The sequence below is a fragment of the Ascaphus truei genome, chromosome 2 (assembly GCF_040206685.1).
Source record: "Ascaphus truei isolate aAscTru1 chromosome 2, aAscTru1.hap1, whole genome shotgun sequence".
Taxonomy (NCBI): domain Eukaryota; kingdom Metazoa; phylum Chordata; class Amphibia; order Anura; family Ascaphidae; genus Ascaphus; species Ascaphus truei.
The window spans coordinates 63,955,947-63,981,482 of record NC_134484.1 but is presented as its reverse complement, the minus strand read 5'-3'; positions in this window follow the sequence as shown (position 1 = coordinate 63,981,482).

The following is a 25,536-nucleotide window of genomic DNA, read 5'->3' as shown; positions in this document are numbered from 1 at the left end:
TTCATGGTTAATCCCCTCTGGAATGTCAACTTTTCCCATAATATATACTGTAAGCTGTTTGGGGCAGGGACTCCTTTTCCTTATGTGTACTTTTATGTATGAGGTGCTTATTCCTATTATGTCACATATGTTACTCCTGTAAAGCGCTTTGTAATGTACATGGATGGCGTTTTATAAATAAAGATATACATACTAACTGTGAGGAACTGAAGGGTTAACTCCCTCACTCTGCAGGCAGGCAGACCACACCCTAGATGTATGCTGTGCTAGGATGTGGACAATTACCTCCAGAGCAGGGCTTTGAAAAGCAGGAAGTGGGTCCCTGTCAGTGCAACCTTTTCCCGAACCCGAAGAGACAGGTCAAGAGACTGTGAGGACTGCCCAGAAGGTTATACCTGGGAGCCGTAGGACTCTGCAGCCGTGAACGAGGTTAGTCAGGATGAAGCTGCCCAGAGGATTTGTCTGGTACAGGAGATGGACTTACCTCAGGAGTCTAAAGTAAGGACAATTCAGACTGCTTTTGTTGCACTGTCTGTGATTCAATATCCCTGAGTTTTGTTTAACCGGTAAGTGGGGTAGCCATCGGGGATAGTTAGGGGAACGCTGTTTACTGTGTAGTTAGTGCTCAGTGAGGAGCTAGGCATTTTGTTTGATTGTTGCTTTGTTTATGCCTGTAAGAATAAACCTGCTAACAGATTCTTATGCTTCCTGCCTTTAATGGAAGAGCAATGATCCTGCAACATGGCCTAGTTGACACAATTGCTGTATAATTTGGGAACTCTAAAAGGCATATCCCCTAAAGGTCTCTGGAATTAAGGAAGCAAAACAAAAAAAAGGGGGGTTAAAATTGCTGCTCCGTGAGAGTAAGACGCCTACAGAATACACCTGAAAGTGCCAGATTGAAAGCTACAATGTGTTTATTGTGTAAAGAGCCCGGTTACACGAAACTGTCCCTTCAGGCCTGATAATGATGATGATGATGATGAGTATTACTCCAATGTGGCCCGGGAAAAGAGCAGCATTAACAACAAGGGGAATATTTGCTCCAGTGAGCTATGCAACTGCAGCAGAAAGCAACGCGCTGTGGACGCAAGAAAGATGCAGCAGCTTTTAACGATGAGTGTGTGCTCAACACCACTAATGCATCAAAGTCTTCCAAGGTAAAGAGGAAGAGAGAGAATAAGACAAGAAGTTCTCAACTTACAGAGGAAGTTGCAGAAACATTTAACGATGATCCTGGGATGTTAGGAAGGCATGTGTTAAAAAGGAGCCGAGATGTACTGCAGCCCAGATTGACTTGCAAGTTCATCAGAAGAATGGCGAAATCTCCAGGGGCTTCTCAGAAGCAGGGCCTGGGCCGGAGCCATAGCAGGAGCCCCGACGCATGAGAGGGTCCAATGCTGAAGTCTTGTACCCAGTAGGTGCGTCTATCCGGTTCTCACCATGAGAACCCCTCAACAAACGGTACCAGGGAAGTGGACCAGGAACCAAAGAGTGATGATTCCTTGAGGCACGCTGAAAATGTACTACAAACTGCCAAGTATGACTGTGACGGTGAAGGGGTACCCAGGCCATTAATAAAGGTATTTGGCCTGGCTGGGTGCCCCTGAACCATATTGGGGAATTGTGAGTGTCAGCTCTTCAACCCAATTGTGGCATCTAACTGCATGTGTAATAAAGATAAGTGTGAGTTTTTACAGTTCCAGGAGTGCTAGCCAGCGGAGATGTGCAAGGCCTACATTTCAGGAATGATTTTACGGTAAAATGTTGTCAGGGTGTGTTAGGGTAGCAGGGGGCCAATGTTGTAGGTTACCCCGAAACATGCACTCAGGAATCTCCCCAGACTCCTGAGGACCTGAAGAACACAGACCACCAGATAAAATCCTCCCTAGAAAGAAGTTTGCAGCTCACCATCAAATCTTGTTTCACCACAAACCAGGGCAGCAAGCCCAGGCAGGGAGCTGGGTTACATTACAGGTCCCGGGGTATGCCCAAATCCCAGAACCCAGTGAGGGGTTCCGTACCTCTCACCAGGTATAAGGTGAAGAGAGTTATAGAGAGTGTCAGCTCTGCGATCCTGGGAGGGCTGTAATACTGTAATTGTATTGGGGACCGCCTGTGTGTCTCCCACCAGGGCTAAAGGGGGCTAGAATCATATCCTGTTTTAAAGGTATGGCTTATTGTAACAATGTTTTTCTGCATAAGGGGAAAAGAAAATGGTTTTTAACAATCGCCAAAGTTTATATTTTTATTCCAGTACTGTTCAGAGGAAGGCATTTAGTATGGATAAAAATCCATTTGCATAGGAAGCAGGGGAAGCTACTCTGCCTCTGAGCTTCAAAGAATCAGCTTCAAAGGCCATCCAGGATGAATGTGTTAACCATGGGCTAGCAAGGATATGGAGGTGTTAACCATTTGGTAGCAGGGAGGAGAAAAGGAAGAGAAGTTCAATAAGCCATCCTTGCAAATGGCTACTCGGTCCAGACTCTCTGGCGCTGAGCTGGCAGGGGGTCTCGCATGACAAGTGGGGGAAGATGGTGGTTCGCACATGCTCAGTTGCTATATTGAAGCTCTCTGCCAAGTTCTGTAAGAGACTGGAAAAACCTGACGATAGGTGGGTTATTTAGTTCCCACGCATCGGTTGGCTGCAGACTGTATAGATAGGGATTTGGAAGGTTTAAAAATCTGTGCAGCCCCTCAGGTAACAGTTCCATCTGAGACTCACCTAAGATCCATCTAAGATTCATCATGCCGTAAAGAGTTCCATCTAAGATCTTTCCTGTAACAAGATTTAACATGGTAACTAGTAAGTGTATTTTCGTGTTATTTTGTAAATCATGCAGTGTATGTTCATTGTGTGAATAAATGACAATTTATTTTATCTTCTGCTTTGCTCAAAGGATCCAGGTATTAAGGTGTTAAAAGCATTGGTCTCCCGTGACAATGACTGTTGTCTCCTCCGTGTACAATTAGATAAAGAGCAAGAAAACAAGACTGAGCTACAGAGATGTCTGCCTGCAGTGATAGCTAAGAGTTTGCCTATGGAGAAGACAAAGCGTCTCGTGCAGAGTGAGTTGGAGGATGGACTGTGACGGTAGGGGTAGATTTGGCTGCTCTTAAAAGTTAAGTCTGCCATTACCCCTACCTGTCAATGATGTAATGTATTTATTTATGTATGTACATTTTATTGTACCAGTCTTATATATGTCATTCTTAATGTATGTAAAACAGTGGTGTTCAGCTCTGTTCAAGAGGGTGGACTCACAGGGGTTAACGGTCTCTTGCAAAAAGCTCTAATCACATCAGAGTTTGGTATTGTAGGCCTGAACACTGTGATAAGATTAGGCCGATTGTTGAGAAACCAGGGAGAGGTTGACTACCTGCAGAGTGGACTTGTTCTGCAACAAAGCGGTAAGCCCTGGGGCTATATCTGTATTGTATGACTGTGTAGGGGAATTGTGTGGGTATTGTGCTGTTTCTGCCTACATCCTGTGGACTATGTTAAGGATAGGAATTACCATATTTGGGCATGCCAATTTGGGCTTCCTGGCCCACCTTCAACCCCAGTAATCTCATCAACTGTGTCTTGGGCCGTGTGCAGAGGCCAGGACTATTGTTCCTACCCAGACTAGATGGCATCTCCCTGATTGGCGTATAAATACTCCTTCTCCCTAGCCTCAACTGAGTCATTCTGGACCTGATAGCCTTTGTGAAGGCTGTGTGCTGACGGAGCTGAAAAAGCTGACAGGGAGCCAGCAGAAGGGAACCAAGGAGACCCAGTGTAGGGGTCTGAAGTATATGGTGGAGTTGTGGTCTGTGAGTGCAGCGTCGGCCTGAATTGTTTGGAGTGAAGCAATGGCAGGGAATTTAAAACTGCTAGCTAACGGAGAGCAAGGCAGTGCAGCCCATACTACCAAGGACAGTGGCGCAAGTTGGGAACTCGTATCGGGTTAAGCTTTCAGCTGGAGGTCCCCACACCTAGGACTTTAGGTTGTTCCACCAGTTTTTCCATTTAGGTGAGTGTGTGTGTGTGTGTGTGTGTGTGTGTGTGTGTGTGTGTGTGTGTGTGTGTGTGTGTTTTATGTATTGGAGGTTTGTGGAAACTTTTTTCAATAAATTCACTTTTTTGTTCAACTCTGCAGCTCTATTTAGTGCTGATCCCTAGTGTAATAGTCCTGGTCTCCTGTGACCGTGATGACTAGTCTGGAGAAGGCCAATGCTGCTGTTGCCGCCATGGATGAGAGACAGACAAGGTCTGACAAAATGATTGCTGACTGGAAATAGTGCTATGATATCTTTCAGAAAGAGGTTCACAATCTCATCACAGAACTAGAACTCTTACGTCATGAGATCTGCACTCTCAACACAGAGGTGTGTAACTTGAAGGATGCTGATGGAAAGAACTTGATTCATTTAGAGATTGTAAAATGAGAAAATAGAAGGCTAAAAGAGGAAGTTTCAGATTTGGCTGACCAGGTCCGTGATAGGAATGAGAAGATTCACAAGCTAGAAAAAGTGAAGAAACTATTTCTTTTTTTATAAACTCTGTTTTTATTATGTATCAGAGTAAGATGCAATACAAGTATTTTAGACAGTCACATATTGGGGGGGTAGGAGGGGGAGGTGTTGGGGGGTACAAAAAGAAAAAGAATCAGGTTAAATGAAAATGGTGGGGGGAGCTTGGGTTCGGGATACATTACTTCCATATCAATGTAGTTCATTTATTCAATTTGTCAAAACTTCATATCTGCATGTTAATTAGTGTTTATACCACTGTGTTATTATTTCCGCATTATTAAACATCATTAAATCCTGATTGTTTTATTTACATTGCATACAGTCCCAGACCTATCTATTTGTTTATACATTTTGCGGTTCAGAGTTCCAGTGAACATATATCAAACATAGGATCCACCAAAGCATCCATCCATGCGTCCCAAACCCTTCTAAATTTACACATACTGTCGTTTATGTAGGCAGTAATCTTCTCATAGCATAAAGTCTGCCATATTCTATTTGTTATTTTGGCCATATTTGGGACTGGGTCTTTCCCGGCTGCCGCTATGGTGCATCTGGTGGCTACCAGTATATGGGAGCTGTGTTTTCTCTCATAATAGCTCAAGTTCTGGGACGGTTTGTTTAATAGGGGAGTCCAGGGATCTAGGGATATGTGTGTATAGAATTCTGTTTGTGAATGTTACCGTTTTCGCCCAAGTATCTGTTTTCAATGGGCATGTCCATCATGGACCCTCGTTGCCCACAGCCCCAGAAACAGGCCAGTGAGGTGTTCCTATACATTTTTTGTAATCTATCAGGGGTTAGGTACCAGCGATATAGTACATTGTATGCATTTTACTTTATATTTGTGTTAATAGATATGGTTGATATTGCCTCCCATAAATCTGCCCAATCATTTGGGTCTTGTGGTTCTACTAGATTTTCGATCCAGTGCTTAATATAGTTTGTGTCTTTTACTGTGCTGGGCGGAAGAAGGATTTGGTATAAACTGGTTATCAATCCCTTGCTAAGTGGGTTGGTTATACAGATTTATTCAATAGGGTGGTATTGCTGATCTTGTTCTTAGCTATTTTGCTTGTTATCAAATGCCTTATCTTATGTAGGAAAATCGTTCTGTATTATTTAGCTGATGCATCTCTTGTAATTGTGGGAATATTTTAACTTTCTCACCAACAATTAAATCTTTCATTCTGACGACTTTTTGGCCTTTCTACCTCTGGTGCATCTGGGTTCCGCATCCTTGTTTAAATATAGGATTATTGAATAATGGCAACTGGGGGATCGAGTTGTCCGGCCACATCTCAAGCCCATTCTATCCCATATTTGCAGGGAATTCTTAGTTGGGGAAAGAGATTATCACAGGATGATCTATTTCAATAAGAAAAGTCAAGGATGAAGTTAGCTCTGCAAGAAGCAGAGGGCACCTTGGAGCAGGAAAAAGGTAAGGCCCAGGTTTCCATTTAGAACTTTCTCCGATCAGAACAGTATCAGAAAGAAAAAAGAGAAGTATTCTAACAATACTATAGAGCTCTTATCCAAGGAAGGATCGAGAGAGAAAGTTATCACTGCAAACGCTCCGCAACTCTCCACATACAGGCTGCCTACAGAGGGATGAAAGCTCATCAGCTTTGCTGCCAGAATAAAGCAGCCTGCGTTATTCAATTGATTTGAAGGATGCAAAGACAAAGGAAGAAATATGGACATTTAAAGCAATGTGTGATTGAACTTCAGTTGTGCTACCGTGCCCATGTGGTCCGAAACAGATTCCTTACTATGATAGCAGCCGCTATAAAGATTCAGTCTCTGACTAGAATGAGACAGAAACATATCCACTATCTGACGCTGAGATGGTTGTGTCACTGTTTGTCCAGTGGCATGTTCGTATGGATAAATTAATACATCGGAAAAATAGAGGCCCAAGACTTCAAGTCTGCCGACTGCAAAGGAAAGATGCTACAGGGTACAGTCAGAGTTGATGAGAACTCCATCAAGATTGAGGTGCTGGAGATTAAAGGTGTTGAGCAAGATGCAGATAGTGACAGGGAAGAAGAGATCGCACAACACTTTGAAGAACTCATTCCAAGCGAGTAAAAGAAGAGTTGGTGAAATGGAAAGGTGAGCTTGAGTGAAAAGTCCTCCGCAGGGTTGAGGATGCTAAGCACATCATGGTGAAATGAGTACTTGAGACACTGTTTAGGTACACAGGCTACAAGGGCTTTGTCACCAGTGTCTCCTTCAACCATGACTAATCATTAGGGTCATGAACTGATAATAAATAATAAGATAGCAAGCCTCTGTACATCACGTCCTGAGTACCCGATGATTGCCCCAGAGGGGAAATCAAAAATTACTGGTAGGAGTGAAAATGGTCTTGAGAAAAGATATTGCAGGAAGAAGAACCATGAAGGTACAGAGTTGGAATGTTTAAAGACTGGAAAGTAGAAGCGACAAAGTTCAACGGTGGCTTTGAACAGTTCCAATTCTCACCACTCTTTGCCACAACATACCACTTTTACAGTCGCCACCAGTCCCAGTCTAAGTTCTTATTGACGTGACGATGTGACGATCAACCAATCAGATCGTCCGTGTCTAAAGCTTATACACACTTGTTGATATATAGGGAGACATGTTATAGTCTCAATAAAGTTTGTTCTAATTGAGACCAACACTCTAGCCTATCAGAGTACCCGCACGTAGGAGATGTTAGCGGATTGGTTTATGGGACGTGATGTCACCCGTTGGCACGATCGGCGCTTGTATTTATATACCGGCTGGCATTTTAAGCATATTACACCTTGATAAAGGGCACACGGCCCGAAACACGTAGGTGTGTTACCTGCTGTTGCTCTTGGGGGTCATGTTTGATCCACTTATGGAATAAAGATGTTTTTATGCAGCCGTGAGCCTCCTCTTGCTTTTTAGGCAGTGCATTGCCTCTCACCTGTATCCTGTTACCTTGCTTGGTGGACTATACGCCGCTGAATTACCGCCTTGGGACCACACTATGGACTGTGGAAGCAAACAGTGAGTTATTCCTGTGGGTTTTCATGCCCTTATTCTATACTGTATGGGACAATCTATGTACTGTGTATTTGTGCTAGGGAGCACTAGGTACTAGTCCCCCATCCCTATTAGGGAAGTTATAGTATATACAGTTTATATTGGAGTGGTCCTAGCAGAGATCTTATATATTTATTAAAGGGACTTTTTCACATCTGATGCACCTGTTACCTACATTCTTCAACTTATGAATAAGATGTTTCAATTAACAATATTCATTTGTTTAATTCAGAGGCTTTTTTGAAGTTACATATAACACATTGTTTCTTTTAGGGTGAAAAGGAATTATTATTCTTTTGTCTGTCTCTTCCTTCATTTCATTTATTTGTTGTTGTTTTTAGCTTACTTTGACATGAACCACTGATTACTGCAGGTTGTGGCAACCCCAATTAATGTATAAGTAAGGCAAATTGCTCAATCAAGCAATTTTGCATTTTTATAGAGTGAGGTATGTGTCACGGGTTTGCTCGCCACAAACCAGGACTACACCGCAGGGCTGAGGTGGGGATAGGAAAGCACCAACCTGAAACCGCGAAGCCAGGTCCGGATTGCGGATTCCGTCGTTGTGGGTAGCTGGGTCGGGGTTAGAGAAGGCAGAGTAAACGTTATCCAGGCTGGGGTCAAAGCAGGCGGCACAGGAGCAATGGTCGAGGTCACCGGCTGGGGTCAAGGTAGGTGGCACAGAAGGATGGTCGAGGTCACAGGCTGGGGTCAGCATCAGGTAGACTTCATCGTAGAGCTTCAGTGTAGATCTTGAGCGTAGGCCCTTCAGCGTTAGCGCTTTAGCGCAAAGGAAGGTCCCCGGAACAGAGAAGCTACAGCGCAGGGGATCCAGTGCAGATGCTCCAGCACGGGATGACCTGTAGAACAGGAAACAAGGAGACTGGAAGCTTCAGCATAGGTGCTTCAGCACAAGAAGGCCAGATGAGCCAAGCTGGGGTGCTTGTGACAAGCATAGATACAGGGCAGGAAGTGTTGAAGGCCTCATGAAGCAGAGTATGCAGACAGGCCACAGAAACACTGAAGCTTTGGTGCTGGGGATCCAGAACTTCAGCACAGGAGCAGAAAGGCCCAAGGTAGGCCAGTCAGAGATGTTTGTAGCAAGCACAGGTTACCAGGAAACAGTGATTCCAGAATTATGCTCAGCCACTTCCTGATGAAAGGGCTGAACCTAAATAGCATGGACAGCCAATAGGGACAGAGCTGCATAGCAGGCTGCATAAAGCAGACTGCAGTAAATCCAGAACCAGGAGATTCCAATTGCCCAGTACAGGGAGGGCTTTGCCTGGAAGCTCTATAGCCCTGTAAGGGTGGGTTCCAGCCAAAGCCAGGACCGGAACCCTTAATATATATATATATATATATATACACACACCTCACTCTATAAAAAATGCTAAATAGTATATATATGGGTTGCGTCACATCTAGTCAGTATTCCTAAAGAAGCCATACGATATGGTGAAATGCGTAGGACTTTACAGTACACCATTCCCATAGCTGAACGGGAGGTTAATAATTAGCCAGTCACTCTTGCGCTGCTGCAGTCCAGGCGATTCCCCACCCACATCACACTGATGCGTCATTGAACACGGCACTTCCGGGTAACAGATGAGGAGAGAGGACACCATCTGCCGCAGATCGCCCCAAGTGTAGGACACCACTCAGGATAACACACAGGGGATGAAAATACCATCAGAAGGGGTCAGAATTGGTGGATTACATCGGCTCCACCGCTATCCAAGGTCCAGAGTTTTACCAGAGGGAGGAACGGATCCCCAAATTGGGTTAGAAAACCAGCAGTTACTTCTACCAGGCTAATTTACTCATTTTTAAATTCCCAATGTGAGTGCATTCATATATTTGTTTTTTTAACAGTGAAATATAAAGGATTCTATGCCATGTTGTGCCACTTTTCTTTCTTTGAGGTATTGTCGCTGGAGGAGTTGTTATCTGGCTTTTTGGGGCTGCAACTTCAGATTTCTTTAAACTCAGCAGATCAACAAACTTTGATAATACATCTACTACACGTGTATATATTTAACATTGATGTACCATCCCTTACATAGTTACATAGTGGATGAGGTTGAAAAAAGACTTCCGTCCATCAAGTTCAACCTATTCTAAATTTAGACAACCGATACTTTATCCTATATCTATACTTATTGATCCCGAGGAAGGCAAACAAAAAACCCCATTAAGGGGAAAAATTAATTCCTTCCTGACTCCAAGAATTGGCAATCGGATTAATCCCTGGATCAACATCCTTCCCATGTATACTTATTTGGTACAGGCATACCCCGCTTTAAGGACACTCACTTTAAGTACACTCGCGAGTAAGTACATGTCGCCCAATAGGCAAACGGCAGTTCACGCATGTGCCTGTCAGCACGTCCTGAACAGCAATACCGGCTCCCTACCTGTACCGAAGCTGTGCGCAAGCGGGGAGACTATAGAGCCTGTTACAAATGCCTTATTTACATCAATTATGCATGTATATGACGATTGCAATACAGTACATGCATCAATAAGTGGGAAAAAGGTAGTACTTCACTTTAAGTACATTTTCGCTTTACATACATGCTCCGGTCCCATTGCGTACGTTAATGCGGGGTATGCCTGTATATCCCTGTATACCTTTCCCATCTATAGGAAAAACCCTTGTGGTTTACTATTTGGATTTAACATCTTTTTCTAAACCATTAGGGACAGAATCTATACAGTGGTTCATGTCATTTAGTCACTTTGTGTGAGTTATTCTGTAACATATGTTTGTTGTGTTTTTCCATTTACACACCACACACCTAGGATTAACATCCTTCAGTTAGGGGGCTACCATTCATAGCATCCCAGAATGGCAATTTGGGTTTTAAACTCACTATTGAAAGTTAACTCAGCGCATCAAATTTTTCCTTTTTTTTTTTTTAGGAGAATGTATTCTTGCTGTTTGTATTAGTGTTAATGATAGTCACAGGACTCGCAGAATAGTATTATAGCAGCCAGTTCATCAGGCTAACAGCAAGTCAGCAGATAAAAAGGCAATACAGAAGAGTAACAGGTTGAGCAACCACACCCTTCTCCTGCAGTCTGCTTGAGCTATCTGTCTGGACTAGCAGCCTGGCTAATCAGTCCAGTGCACCTACAGTGAAAAAAAAACAATAGCTCTGCAGTACACTGTAAACGCAGAACTGACTCAGACAGAAAGCAGTATGCATATTAAGAAGGGACAGGGTTTATTTCCAAATCACAAGGTCATTTACAAATGATTTAAAGAAGCCTGATTTGTTTTAATTGTGTTTAAACAATGCCTTGGTTTTCAAAGACCTGACTTATCATCCCAGTTGTAAATGAGCTAATACCTGGTTTAAACCCCCCCCCCCACCAAACTCCTATCTTCACAAGTGAAAAACATGTCCCATATTTAGTATAAATTGCTCTTAATTGTTGCATTGGGGGCAGGACCTCCAGATTTGAATAAAACAAAGATGTACAGCTTAGCAGTGTTCACTAAATATGATTTTGAATGCTGAATGCTATAACTGTGGATCAAACACCAATTTATATTCCCGTTGCGAATGTAACTCGGCTACATGACATCTCTGTGACATGGATTTGACCTTCACTGTACAATTTCTCCAAAACTGTTAACTGCAGATGGCCTGTTCCGGATCCTAAGCACAGTGCAGATTTATTAGAAATGTAAGAAATAAAAAGTATAAACCAGTTACTAAAACTTCTAATATCCCTATCAAGATAACTGCACTGTACAAAAGTTGCTCTTTTTTTAGTGCGTTGTGCTCTCTGGATGCCTTTGCATTTGTTTTCATACCAAATTGGCATTTTACACCTTCCTTCCTAGGCAACTAACAATTAACAATAGTGAGTTGCAACATGCACTCAATCAGCCACACTCACTAAACGCTGTAGGGAATGTAGTATCAAATGTCCTGCATATATTCCAACCACAGAAATTAGCTTTAAGTATCATACAGTACAACATTTAATAAAATAAAGGATCCATTTCCCTGAACACTGTCACCTGAACACTTATCGTTTTTCTGAGGTCCTTGCCAAGAAAAGTCTTGACAAAATGGTTTTCTTTTTTTTTTTATGTTTTTGAAAGTGTAGAATTTCCCCAACTCGGGCAAAATATTCAGACCTGAGAAAGCCATCCAACCTGCTGCTTTTACACAGACAATGAAAATCAGGATTTTCTTTGACCCAAACTATGCTTAGTATGATGGTATTAGTCATAATATGACAAGGAGACTCTAACATAAGTCAACATAATGTATGTGAAATGCAATTTCATTATACATAATAGCAGTATGAGTCAGAAACCAAGCTGGACCACATCCAAGTGGCCAATCCCTTCAAGTAATCTATCAGAAAAAAAGAGATGTCTTTGATTGTGAAACAGAGGGGAGCAATAATGCATTCAGGATACATTCTTGCAGTTAGTCAATACAATTATTAACATTTATTCATTAAAATTAGGGTGTCAGTGTAAGTATATGGAGATCCCCCTCCCTTTCTCTCACCAGTGATGAATCCAGTGATCAACACACATTTGTGAAATTGCATAGCGACATACTGATGCAGCCACGAGTATCCGAACACTTGCCTGGGAAAATCTGGGGCAATCTCCCAGTAATGCTGCAACATTTCTGTGACATTTCTGCAGACAGACTAATGGCCCATCGGATTAACACAGCGGGGGTCCCTGGCAGTCCCATTCAAACTGAATGAGACTAGCAGGGACACCAGCTGTGTTAATCTGATGGGCCATTAGTCTGTTTGCAGAAATGTTGCAGCATTACTGGGAGATTGCCCCAGATTTTCCCAGGCAAGTGTTCGGATACTCGTTGCTGCATCTGTAAGAATATATTTTATTTTTATATTTTTAATTGTAGGTAGAATAAGGTTGCATATTTACTAAGTAGTCATCTGCCATGTGGCACCTTCCAGCTCTGGAAGACACTTTACAGTCCATTTGACTTGAATAGGCTGGAAGATGTCCTCCAGCATCAGAAGATGCCTAAGGGCAGAAGACTGCTTAATAAATATGACCCAAGATCTTTCACATACTTACCCAAAGAACAAGTGTTTATATGATCAGGGCCATTTTAAGACCTTCGTAGGCCCTAGGCACTTTTATTTCTAGAGGCCTGTGTGTACTAATTTGTATGCTAATTTAATCATTTGCTTGTTTCTTTCGATACTAGCGATATTTGGCATCGATACTTTTGTTTCGATATTGAAAGGTATCGATACTTCGAAGGCATTTTAAATTAAAATTTGCTGTTTTCTCTTATTTTGTGATTTTTTTTGTTTAGGTATTTTTGTAAGTGAAATATTGTAGGCCCTAAAAGGTTTGCAGGCCCTAGGCACTGTGCCTAGTCGGCCTAATGTATAAAGCGGCCCTGTATATGATTTGTTTTTTTAGAATGGTTTATGGAAATTGTTGCTTTTTATATATAAGCAAAGGAAGGGAAATCCAGGGCACTATGTATTTGAAAATGAATATTTATTCTGTCAAAGGCACGACGTTTCGAACTACACAGAGTTCTTTATCAAGTGACTGCCAGTCACCTGATAAAGAACTCTGTGTAGTTCGAAACGTCGTGCCTTTGACAGAATAAATCTTTATTTTCAAATCCGTAGTGCCCTGGATTTCCCTTCCTTTGCTTATACTTAGGAATTCCCCTGAACCAAGGTGCACCTGTACCAAAAACGCAAGTATTTTGCTTCTATTGTGTTGCTTATAGTGTGCAAGACTGAATCTTTACTATATTATTACTAGCTTTTTATATATAGGCACATCGTAAAAGTGAATGACAAAACCTGCAAGTAAAACTAGTTTCATAGTTATGTAGCCAGGTCCCCCTCTGCCCGTCGCCCTCCCTCCCTAGGCTGGCGATCGCGGGTGCCGCCGAGCCCAATGGCGGACCCGTCAGCAATCGCCAGGATGAGGGGCAGATGGGAATCGGAGCGGAGGTTGCCGGGGACGCGAGTGGCTTGTAGTCAGGGCCTCGGGCGCGTCGCTAGGGCTCTCGGCGGCTCCCCGTGCAGGGCGGCGCCATTCCTTATGTAGTTGCGCATGCGCAGGGAGTCCCCGCATGCGGTGGCAAGCCAGGGACATTGCGCATGCGCAGTGATAGCTGGTGAGAGACAGCCAGTTAGCAGAGGGCTCTTGGAAGGGACTACAAGTCCCATGAGCCCCAGCAGCGCCCCATGTGACGCCAGGGAGCCAACAGGGCTGAAGGATTGCCCTGCAGACCAAAAGAGATACATTTCACGGGGTTTGGAGGAGCACGTTAGTTGGCGCCAGGAGAAGCTAGGGGAAGGAGGTAGGGTGCAGGAGTCAGTGACTCCCTGCACTAGGCCAACAGCCCCCAAGGCCCCAGCTAGCCCTGAGTCACCCAGTAGTGTGAGTTGTGTCAGGGACAGCCCCCAGGTTAGGGACCCTGCCACTTACTATCTAGAGTCAGTTAGGGGCCCAGCAGACGCTGCGCATCCGTCCAGAGGTTTGGGCTCAGACCTTCGCTGTTGCTGCATCTGCCATCCGGGTGGGATCGCCCCGGACGGTTGTTCCTGTGTAAAGTCGACATCAGGATCCTTTGTGAAGTTCCTTGGCAGGCCCGGACACCGGAGTGCCCGGCAGGTAATTTACAAGTGCACCAACGAGTCATATCACATTCACAAGGGACATAGTGGCTGCGCAGTCACATATCTCTCTCACTTGAGGGTGGGGTAATACTGTGTGGGGTTACTGGACACTGGGTGGGATCATCCGGTGGAGGTGGAGGTAGCGTCCTGCGAGATGCAGTAGTTAGTGTCTCCTCTAGGGAGGGACACCTGTTATTATATGCAAAAGTACGTTTCCTATGCTCACAAGTAAAGCCATTGGTTGTTTTACATATTGTGTGTGGCGTGATATATATATATATAGTGTCCTGCGAGGAACCACTCCCCCTCTGGTGGGAGCCATCGCAGGTGGAGGCGCTGCACCAAGTACGAGGTTATTCATATTGTGTCATACGTGCCCCAGGCTCTCCGTGGCGGAGGCAGAGGTAAAGCACCACACTGGGTAATGCATATAGATCCCCTCATATACACCCTATCTGCGATTGGGGGGGGGGGGGAGAATATGGGTTACAGTTACATAGTAGATGATGTTGAAAAAAGACATATGTCTATCAAGTTCAACCTATGCTAAATTTAAACAGATACTTATTCTATATTTGTATTGACAGTATTTTGATCCTGAGGAAGGCAAACAAAAACTCCCAGTGAAATATCATCAAATGAGATCTCATAAGGGAACAAATAAATTCCTTTCTGACTCCAATAATGGCAATCAGATTTCTCCCTGGATGAACATCCTTCTTATGTTTACTTATTTAGTATATCCCGTGTATAACTTTCCTTTCTAAAAAGATGTCCAACCTTATTTTTGAAGCTATTTATTGTATCTGCCATCACAGTCTCCATGGGTAATGAATTCCACATTGTAACTGCCCTTACTGAAAAAACCCTTTCCTTTGTTGCTTTCCTTCAATCTTGAAAGATGACCTGTGTCGTTTGTACTGCTCTTGGGATGAATAGTTATTTTGAAAGCTCCTTGTATTGACCCCGAATATATTTGTATATAGTTATCATATCTCCACTTAGATGCCTTTTTTCTATTATAAACAAATATCAATTAGGTAGCCGCTCCTCATGTCAGATTTTCTATCCCCTTAAATTGGTGGCTTTTCTCTGCACTCTTTCTAGTTCCATAATGTCTTTTTTATGGAGTGGTGGCCCAACCTGTACTTCATATCAGTTTTACTAATAATTTATACAGTGGCTTAATTATGCTTACTTACCTTCCATCCATTCCCTGTTTAATGCAAGATAAGATCTTATTTGCCTTTGAAGTTACTGCATGACATTGGGCCCTATTGCTAAGCCAGCTGTCTACAAGCACTCCTAAATCCTTCTCCTTCAAGGATTCACCTAATTTTACCCCATTTAATTGGTAAATTGCCAGTTTATTCTTGTCTCACAAATGCATAAACTTATATGTATCTGTATTAAACCTCATCTGCCATTTACCTGCCCACGTTTCCAGTCTATTCAAGTCCTTCTGGATGGAAATTACATTCTGCCCTGATTTTCCTACCTTACACAATTGTGTGTCATCAGCAAAGATTGAGACTTTGCTCTCTATGCCAATCTCAAGGTCATTAATAAACAAGTTAAAAAGCTGGTGTCCCAGTAACGATCCTTGAGGTACTTCACTTACAACTTGAGCCCAACCTAAAAAGGTTAAATTTATGACAGTTCTCTTTTGTCCATCCTTCAACCAGTTTTCAATCCAGGTGCAAGCATTTTTACCCAGTTCAATTTCCTTTATCATGTACACTTATCTCTTGTGTGGCAAAGTACCAAAGTCTTTGCAAAATCTAAGTAGATCACATCAGCTGCATTACCCCGGTCTAAATTTCGACTTATTATGATAATATCCTGTGATATTAAGTATCTTAATCAATCTGGTGCTTTAGCGTTTAATGTGCTTACCGTTTGTCTTAAAATGCAATATATTGGGTTTATGACAGGCCAAGACCCTTTCGGGGTCTGTTCTGATCTACAAAGAGGGCTTAATTGGAGGGGTTATCACTGATGGCTCACTAAAAGTGACGTTGGTCATCGCTTAGTTGGAGGACTTTATTAAAAATGATAATATCATGAGATGTAATCTATTCTGCATAATAACAGTGACATACTGTATATGCTGCATCGTGGCAATAAGAAAATCAAATCATACCACACACTACATGGGTAAGCGGTGCCTAGGACAGAGAACTGTTTCTCCTGCAAAAATAGACATTAGGCTTGTCACATTTTAATTTTTTTACACAGGCGTTCGTGTTGATAGCACGGGCACAGCTGTGAAGATGGCTTCTGTCTAAGTATTGGGGAAATTAAGTTATGAGTGTTTATATCTTGAGTCAAGATTTTAAACATCTTTTTAGAGCCGTTTTTCCCCCTAAGTTGTAAAACTGTCAACCTAGCAGCTGATTTATGACTGTGGTGTGTTTGGGATCAAACATGTGAATTTTCATATTTCTACGCCAGTCAAACCTATGACAAATGTTAACTACTGTATAGGGACATCTGTTTTCTGTTTTATCTTGATATTTTAACTGTTCTGCATTTATTGTAACTGTATGTTCTTGTACTAATTTTTCTGTAATCTAAGCACTGTATTTTGATATATATGAAACAATTCTTTAATAAGTAATGCTTTGGGGCTCTGAATGAACTGTTGCACGCTTTGTAGGGTTTTTAAATTTTGACACATTTTACTACAACAGATTTGTGTGGGTTAAGTGCAGAGTTTTTTCTATAATAAACAGGGACCTGAGACACTGGCAGATATATATATATATATATTACATATTTTGCATACTTCTCAGGTGCTGACAGTGGATATACTGTATATGATTGCAAATGAGTAAGGGGTTAATATTAACTAATTGAAAGTACCCTTTGAAGGAGAAAGGTAAGTTGGCTAAATTAGCCATGTGTATTAACTCTGGTTGCATATCTAAGTCACGTGCTCACTTGTGTGCTGTTTGGGACAGATGGTATATGGGGGCGGATTTATGGGAGATATTGTTCATTTAAGGGACCTTTGCGAAGTTGAAAGGTGGTTGTATTAACACTTGTCCCATATGCAGGTCATGTGCTCACAGGTGTGCCATACATGACACTCCTGAAAAAAAGTAATAATAATGTTAGTTTGGCACGACCTATCCTTCATAAATTAACGCTGACTGTTCCTAATAATTTTTTTGTTCATTAGGTATTTCTGAATATTATGCCTTACTAAACCTTCAAGTAGCTTCCCCACTATTGATGTCAGGCTTACAGCTCTGTAATTCCCCGGTTGTGATCTAGCTCCCTTTTTAAATATCGACACCACACCTGCTTTACGCCAATCTTATGGTACTGAGCCTGTGGAAATGGAATCATTGAATATTAAATGTAATGGTTTGGCTATTACTGAACTTAGCTCCTTAAGAACTCCTGGGTGCATGCCATTGCGGACAGGTGCTTTATTTACTTTAATTTTATCTAGCCGTCTATGCACTTCTTCCTCAGTTAGCCAATTGTTTGTTAATATAGAGCTTGTGACTTTCTCCTGTGGCCCTATTTTTGCAATTGATTCTTCCCTGGTATTGTTTAATTTTTCTATTTTTTTCCTTATTTCCAATCGTTTTCCTTCCCATCTCACACTGAAAGAGTCCTATATTTTATTTTATAATGTTTTTGTTTTTAAGATACCAAAATAACTTTTTTGGGTTGATCTTACTTTATATTACAATTCTTTTTTTCAATTGAGCTAATTTGCACTTTTGCAACTTTTTTTTTATATTCCTTATAATTCTGATATGATGCCTTTCTGACTTCACTATACCTTGTTTCATCAACTCCTTGTTCTAATCCCGCACCTAATACAGACTGCACTTGAAGCACACTGCAATTCAGTCACACACTGTCACGGAAGACTCCTGTGGCGGGTAGGATCTCGGTGGCCGGAACAGCACGAGCGTAGTAGGGGTCACAAGCAGGGGTCCAAGGCAGGCGGCAAACAGCGCAGTCAGGAAACAAGCAGAGGTCCGAGGCAGGCGGCAGGTAGCGACGTCAGGTAACAAGCAGAGGTCCGAGGCAGGCGGCAGGTAGCGAAGTCAGGTAACAAGCAGAGGTCAGCAACGAGGAGACTGGAACAGGACAGGGGAGCAAGGACAGGTCTGGGGGCAGGGACTGAGAACAGGAACAAACAGGGACAAGCCAGATACCAGCAAGGGCTTTTACTGTGAACAGATTTCTATGGTACAGGTACAGAAAACAGATCAGGATATCAGAAGCATGTGCATCAGGAATCTGACTTCAAGCAAAGGCAAAACCAACAGACAGGAAGCAAGCTATAAGGACAGAGACAGGAGCAACAAGAAGACAGACAGACAGAGGAACCCAGAGCCAACAGAAGGCAGCAGCACACCCAGTGGACAAGGAAGCTATGGCTAGGCAGGAGGTCTAGGCGATCCTGACACACAGCTCAGCACATGCAACAGTTGGATTTTAGAGATATGCCAGATACTGTAGGATTCCTTGAAAATGTTAGTTTGCAGGGAGTTTTTAAATATCTGAAAGCTGGGGTAGAGTCTGATGGTGTGTGGTAGAGAATTCCAGAGAGAGGGGGAGCATGGGAGAAGTCTTCTAGGCAGGAGTGAGAGGGGGTGATAAGACAGGAGGAAAAGCGGATGTTGTGGCAGAATATAGAGGGAGTTTAGGGATATATTTGGGGATGAGGGCTGACATGTAAGGTGGAGCAGCGTCGTTGAGAGCTTTGTAAGTCAGAGCTAGGGTTTTAAATTTGATTCTAGATGAGATGGGAAGCCAGTGTAGGGATTTGCATAGTGGAGCAACAGATGTGGAGCAGTGAGTGAGTTAGATCAGCGGTGCGCAAACTGTGGGGCGCGACCCCCAGGGGGGGCGCGAGACTGCCGACAGGGGGCGCGGGGTTTACAGAGGCCCCGCGCGCTTCCCGAAGGCACTTAAATTAAGTGCCGGGGGAGCTGCAGGGCCTCTGTAAACCCTACTTACCCGTGGCTCCGGCGGCTTCCTCTCGGCGTCGCCATGGCAATGCGCCATCAAAATGACGCTGTGAGGTCATGTGACGTCACGTTGCTATGGCAACGTGACGTCATTACGCCGGAGCGAGGGTAAGTTGGGGTTGGGGGGGGGGCGCGGGAGTGAGGGGACAGCCGGCAGGGGGGCGCAGGGAAAAAGTTTGCGCCCCCCTGAGTTAGATGAGTCTGCAGCAGCGTTTTGAATGGATAGGAGTTTGGTTAGACAGACAAGGAGAATGCCAAGTAGGCGAATGTTGCAGTAATCAAGGCGGAAGATGATCAGTGAATTGGAATTTTAGTAGCATCATGAATGCGAAAAGGGCTTTCAATATTGCGTAGGTGGAGATGGCAGGATTTCATGAGGGACTGAATGTGAGGAATGAAAAAGAGATCGGAGTCACAGATGACTCCTAGACAGCGGGCTTGTGCTGCGGATGAAATTGTGGTGTTATTTACAGTGAAGAGTTTGGGTGTAGGGGTGGCAGTGGAATGGAGAAAGAGTATTCATATTGTTTTGGACTTGAGTGACCAGTGAACAGGAGATAGGGGAAGAGAGGTACATTATGGTCCAATCGGCATAGAGATGATACTGAAAAAAGCCAAAAGATTGTATCAGTTCACCAAAAGAAGAGGTGTAGCGTGAGGATAGCAGAGGGCCAAGGACAGAGTCTTGTCGGTCCCCAACAGAGAGAGGAAGTGAAGATGAGGAGACACCTGTGAAGGAAACACTGAAGTAGCGGTTGGATAGTTAGGACATGAACCAGGAAAAGGCTGCATCACAGAAACAAATGGAGTGGAGAATGTATAGGATAAGGGGGTGATCAACAGTGTTGAAACCAGCAAAGAAATTTAGGAAAATGAGTAAAGAGAAGTGACCCTTAGACTTAGCTATGAGTAGGTCATTGGCGACTTTTGTTACTGCTGTCTCAGTGGAGTGTTGAGGACGTAAACCAGATTTCAAAGAGTCAAGCAGTCAGTTGGAGGAGAAAAAGTGAGTCAGGCAGTTGTATACATGTCGCTCAAGTAGCTTGGAGGCAAAAGGGCGAAGACAGATAGGGCGGTAGTCAGTAAAACAACTGACTGTGTGGGCAGTCCCATTCCTCCATGGTGAGTGTATCATAAAAAAAGCTGGCAGCAGTTCCCTGACGGAAGGCAAAAATTGTAGGCTTTTCTGTCAGCAGAGCTATAATATAGTAAAGTTTTGTGTGCTTTTAAGTTTATTCAAACAATAATACAGGAAGTGTATTATAAAAGTACAACTTATGTGGAAAAGCAAAGCACATATCTTCTTATATACATACAAAGAGAAAATTATTTGGACACATTGTAATCCATAAACAGTGTACATTGCTACTAAAATGTTGGCCCATATTTACTAAGCACTGCTATAACATAAGATACAATACAGCGCTAGAAGACACCTATGCCCACTTCAATAGTCTATCAGATGTCTTCTGGCGCAGGAGTGTGTGTGTTATTATTATTAATAATAAGTTAAAACCTTTGCATGTCTTGATGCCATAAAAATCAGGCACGTATAAGCTTAAAATCAATTTTGATAGTCTGGAAATCTTCCATTATTTTAATTTTAAATCAGAAGTCATCAAGTGGAATGTTGGGGCCCAGTGTTCCATTATGGAACCAGGCCAACTTGTTTGCCCAGAAGTTTTAAGGGCCTTCACTCAACATGCCTGAAACACCAGGGCCGTCTGTCTCCTCATGTCGATAGCTCTGCTCTGAAGGTAGGCTAAAATAGAAAGACAGGGGGCGGGGCAAGGGACAGATAAGAAGGACAACACCCTTTAACCTTGGGTTTCAATGTTCAGAAACACTGACAAAAAACCTTTAAAAAAATATTTTCAAATACTTATATGATTTTCACCTAGTTTTCACCTATTCATTTCATTTCTGTTTGTTGTTTTGGTTCTATGCACAATAAAATATTTGAGCTCTTAATTTCTCTCCATTTTATTTATCACGTTGCACTATAGAGTTTTTTCTGTATTTATTGCTTTCTTCTAGGTTAAAAAGATGACTGTGTGAGGATTCTGGAGCCACGCCGCTCTCGGCGTGCTCCTCACTTACCTGCAGCTCCATTTGGGTCTCCCGCGGCACACGTGGACTCCGGAGGCAAGCCGCCGTCAGCTTTTCCCTCTATGCGCGCGCGCGCACATCTTCCTTCCTCTTCTGCTCTCAGAGCAGGGCATGGGTCCGCGCACGCAGCCGATGGTACTGCCTCACGGAGGCGCGGCCACACGGAGGCGCTCCCGCCTCTTAAAGGCACAGCGCCTCTTTTGATGGCTACCACCAAACTCAGCCAGGCTGCTGGGCTTTATGGCTCCTCCCCTGGGACTCCTTCTGGACCTATACCTGCTGTAACCTGGCCTTTCCACACACCCCTACCTTGCTGCGCTGCTATTGGTTCCTCTCTCCTATATATACCCTGCAGAGTCACTGACTCGTGGGCTGAGCATAATGTTAGGATGTGCTCACCACAAACGAGACGGGACCGCGGTGCTGAGGTGGGATAGGAAATAACGCCACCCACAGCCACGAGGGCACGTCTTGATTGAAGAGTGGTCTGGGATTCCGGATCGGGGTAGGAGAGGTATGGTAGGTAGAGGGGCCGTTAGCCAAGTCCGGGGTAAGAGAGAGGGACGTTGTAGTTTACCGTAAGCCAGGATCGGGATGCCAGAGGTGCGGAGAGTCGTGTAGCTGTAAGCCGAGTTCGGGATGCCAGAGGTACAGGTAGACGTAGCGGAAGCCGGTTCAGTTCACGAGGAAGTCTGCGGAATAGACTAAGGAGGCAGAGAATGGTGAGAACAACTGGTTCTATGCTCAGCCAACGAGTCAGTGACTCTGCAGGGTATATATAGGAGAGAGGAACCAATAGCAGCGCAGCAAGGTAGGGGTGTGTGGAAAGGCCAGGTTACAGCAGGTATAGGTCCAGAAGGAGTCCCAGGGGAGGAGCCATAAAGCCCAGCAGCCTGGCTGAGTTTGGTGGTAGCCATCAAAAGAGGCGCTGTGCCTTTAAGAGGCGGGAGCGCCTCCGTGTGGCCGCGCCTCCGTGAGGCAGTACCATCGGCTGCGTGCGCGGACCCACGCCCTGCTCTGAGAGCAGAAGAGGAAGGAAGATGTGCGCGCGCGCGCATAGAGGGAAAAGCTGACGGCGGCTTGCCTCCGGAGTCCACGTGTGCCGCGGGAGACCCAAATGGAGCTGCAGGTAAGTGAGGAGCACGCCGAGAGCGGCGTGGCTCCAGAATCCTCACAGTACCCCCCCCTTCAGGGGCGACCTCCGGGCGACCATGATAAGGCTTGGAAGGATTCTTGCGATGAAAAGCCTGTAGAAGACGAGGTGCGTGAAGATCCCGGTGAGGAATCCATGAACGCTCCTCTGGTCCGTACCCCTTCCAGTGAACCAAGTATTGTACTCCTCCTCTGGAAATTCTAGAATCCAGGACAAACTGCACCTCGTATTCCTGTTGACCTTGAATCATAATCGGACGTGGAGGAGAAGTTTTTCTGGAAAAGCGAGGACTCTGAAACACTGGTTTCAGTAAGGACACATGGAAGACCGAAGGTATCTTCATAGAAGGTGGAAGACATAGCTTGTAAGCCACAGGATTAATCCTCCTAAGTATGGTAAAGGGACCGAGGAACTTGGGAGCGAGCTTCATGGTAGGAACCTTCAAACGGATATTCCTGGACGAGAGCCATACCCTGTCTCCTGGGGCGAACTCCGGTACTTGACGTCGAAGTCGATCAGCCTGGAGTTTCTGTCTCCCTGTAGCGAGCTTCAAATTCTCCTGAATTTTAGACCATAAGACCCTCAGGCGAGAGACGTGCTTGTCCACTGCTGGCACCCCTGAGGAGAGAGAAGAGAAAGGTGACCGAGACGGATGAAATCCAAAGTTTATAAAAAATGGAGATTCTTGGGTAGAATCATTGCGAAGAGAGTTCAGAGCAAACTCGGCCCATGGAAGAAGATCCACCCAGTCCTCCTGTGTATCAGTTATAAAACATCGAAGGTATTGTTCTAGGTTTTGGTTGGCCCTCTCCGTCTGTCCATTGGTCTGTGGATGGTACCCAGAAGAGAACTGAAGCGAAATCCCCAACTTCTGGGAAAAGGCACGCCAAAACCTCGACACGAATTGAGACCCACGATCCGAGACAATGGTAGAAGGTACTCCGTGAAGACGAAAAATCTCCTGAATGAAGACATCTGCCAGCCTGGGGGAATTTGGTAGACCCCTCAAAGGAACAAGGTGCGACTGTTTGGAAAAACGATCGATGACCACCAGAATGGTATTCTTTCCTTTGGACTCTGGAAGCTCTACAATAATGTCCATAGAAATATGGCTCCAGGGACGGTCTGGAATGGGTAACGGAAGTAGAAGCCCAGCAGGTCTGACCCGAGGCACCTTGTAGCGAGCGCAAATATTACACGCCTTGACAAACTCCTCCACATCTTTAGCCCTCTCAGGCCACCAGAAGGTACGTTGAACCAGATCGTTGGTCTTCCGTATCCCTGGGTGTCCTGCTGATTTAGAGGAATGACACCACTCGAGAACCTTCTTGCGGTGTTGAGGTGCCGTGTAGAGTCTTCCCTCCGGAACCTTGAGTCCCTCAGGAATCCGTGACTGTTCGGATTTAATTTTGCCCATGATATCAAACGAATTAGCGGAGAGGATACAACTAGAAGGAATAATAGACTCCAGCTGCTCCTCAGACCTGTCCTCCGCCAGGAACTGTCGTGATAGGGCGTCCGCTTTTAGATTCTTGGAGCCAGGAATGAAGGAAATGAGAAAGTTAAATCGTGAAAAAAACAAAGCCCAGCGGGCTTGTCGAGCGTTCAAACGCCGTGCCCCTTCTAGGTAGAGGAGATTCTTATGATCCGTCAGAATGGTAATGGGTGTCTCAGTCCCCTCTAAGAAATGTCTCCACTCCTCTAAAGCCAACTTGATCGCTAAAAGCTCCCTATAACCGACATCATAATTCCGTTCAGCGGACGAAAATTTCTTCGAGAAAAACGCACATGGATGCAGTCTGGCTAAGGGAGAAGTTCTCTGGGACAGAACAGCCCCAGCCCCAATGTCCGAAGCATCCACCTCCAAGGTAAATGGGAGTTTAGGATCTGGGTGGGTGAGGATGGGAGCAGACACAAAAGCCCTCTTAAGCAGATCAAACGCCCTTATGGCGGACTCTGACCAAGATGAAGGATCAGCACCCTTCTTGGTGAGGGCAGTTATGGGAGATACGGTGGACGAAAAATTGCGGATGAAACGTCGATAATAGTTTGCAAAACCTAAAAAACGTTGCACGGCTCTAAGAGTAGTCGGACGAGGCCAGTCCAGAATAGCCTTAAGTTTCTCTGGATCCATGTTAAAACCAGAGTCCGAGATGACGTAACCCAAAAATGCAACAGATTTGAGGTGGAACTGACATTTCTCCAGCTTCGCAAAAAGATGGTTCTCCCGAAGACGTAACAGTACTTGTTGAACATGTTTGATGTGTTCTTGAGTGGATTTAGAAAAAATGAGGATGTCATCCAAGTAAACAATAAGAAATGAGTTCAGAATGTCCCGAAAAATCTCGTTGACAAAATCCTGGAAAACTGCTGGTGCGTTGCACAAACCGAACGGCATAACCAGATATTCATAGTGGCCGTCATGAGTGTTAAAAGCAGTCTTCCACTCGTCCCCCTCTCGTATCCTTACTAAATTGTAGGCACCTCTTAGATCCAGTTTAGAAAAGATATTTGCTCCCTGGAGACGGTCGAAGAGCTCCGGAATCAAAGGCAGAGGATAGCGATTTTTACGAGTGATATTGTTCAAACCCCGGTAGTCTATGCATGGGCGGAGAGAGCCGTCCTTTTTTTTGACAAAGAAGAAGCCTGCTCCGACCGGGGAAGACGATTTTCTGATGAAACCCCTCTCTAAGTTCTCAGCGATGTAAGTGTTCATGGCCCTTGTCTCTGGGAGAGAGAGAGGATAGGATCTTGCCCTGGGAAGAGGTGCGCCCGGAAGTAGGTCGATAGGACAATCAAAAGAACGGTGTGGAGGTAGAATCTCGGAACGTGCCTTGTCGAAAACATCACGGAATTCCCAGTACTCAAAGGGTAAGGAGTTAATCTTCTCAGATAAGGTAGACAAACCACCAATTCTCTTGAAAATCTGGGTACAGGTCTTGGCACAAGAAGGAGCCCACTGGATAGGTTTCTGATCCGTCCAGTCGATGCGAGGATTATGAAGTTGAAGCCAAGGAAGACCCAAAATCA